Genomic DNA, 1,653 nt, shown 5'->3' on the forward strand with positions numbered 1-1,653 from the left:
AGCCTTCAGCCCACCACTCTATGTTTTCTGCCCTATGACTGAAAGACAGCCTCAATCCATATGTACTTCTGATGCAACTTAGTTGCACCAATGTTGACTCTTCAGAAAATAAGCACAACTGTTCAGTCTAACTGAGTAGAATTATTCTGGTTGCTTCCTCAATAACCTTTTTTCTTGAATTGTCAGCTTTGCTTATTCACTTTTAAGGAAATCCACACTGTATTGCCAAACTGCAACATGCCAGTTGCCTGCTATGCAGTGGTGTAGCTAGTAAGGGATGGGGGGCAGTTCGCCCCAGGTACCGGCATGGAGGAGGGGCTGACACCACAAATGACCCAACATCACTAACGTTGTGGAGGTTAGGAATAATACCATCATGCTATATTCCGTTGGATCTGGAATTTCCAGCAGAATGCAATGAAAAAAACTGGAGTAAAATATCTCCTTTTCATCAAAAGTTATAGTGAAAAAACTGGAAACGAAAAAATGGAGCCATATGAAAAGTGAAACTGAGTCATATCGCACATTTACTTACTAATAGGGGAACTTGCCTTAGTCTGTCGGAAAGGGCAGGCTGAGAGGAATCTAGTGACATCAGAACAGTTCCTATCCAATGAAAGCAGCCCCCCCAAAAACAACCAAGAAGGAAGTCCCTCCCTCCATGCAGACGAATGTATTTAGCCCTATGGAAAGCAAAAGTAAGCAACATAATTGCGTTTACTCACAAGTAAGCAAACATGCCTTGGTTCCTAGTCAAGTCAGGCAAAGGGGAATGCAGGGCTAGCTGCATGGTCCTGATCAGAAGAAAGTGGAGCTCAACAAATGTGGCAGAATAAGGATATTCTTTATATCAAGAATAAAACAGAGGCTTCAGCTGGTAAGGTTAATTTTTATTTTGTTTTTAGACTTGCAAAGCCAGATGGGTCCTGATAGTTATATGCTTGAAATAAAAGAATTTACACTGAATTAGGCACTGGGGAGGGCTGAAAATCTCACTGATATTTGGGGGGGGGGGTTGTTCTTGCAGGCAGGATACAGGGAAAATTGGTGGAAAAGGGCTGGCTTTCTCTTATTTAATTATTTGTTTTCTTTAATTTATTTATAATTATTTATTTTATTTTGTTTGATGATGTCACTTCCAGCCATTACATCACTTCCAGGGGTCCCAGACAGATTGTCATTCTAAAAAGTGGGTCCCAGTGTTAAAAGTTTGAGAACCACTGCCAACTCAAAACAGGTCAATGAGATATTTTCGGGGGAGCGGGGCATTGACACCCTAGTGACCAAAATTCTGTAACTCATGGCTTTTAGGAATAATAGCATCATGTTATATACAATTTGATGCAGAATTTCATCAATTGCTTGTGGGGAAATATTCACTGCATTTATATTCTGGCCATTATTATTATTCATTTCATGTCAAGATTATTATTATTCCTCAGTCTCACCTACCTCACAGGCTTGTTGTGAGAACTAAATAAGGGGAAGAACCATGTATACCACCCTGAGCTACTGAGAGGAAGGGTGGTATAAAAATGTGATTGAATGAATTGATAATTAATATAATTAATATATTAATTAATTAATAATTAAATAGTTTATTATGTCGTATAAACAAAAATTTAAAACAAAAATTTATGGGCCCCAGATGTC

Source organism: Tiliqua scincoides, chromosome 7 (genome assembly GCF_035046505.1).
Source record: "Tiliqua scincoides isolate rTilSci1 chromosome 7, rTilSci1.hap2, whole genome shotgun sequence".
In the NCBI taxonomy this organism is placed as follows: Eukaryota; Metazoa; Chordata; class Lepidosauria; order Squamata; family Scincidae; genus Tiliqua; species Tiliqua scincoides.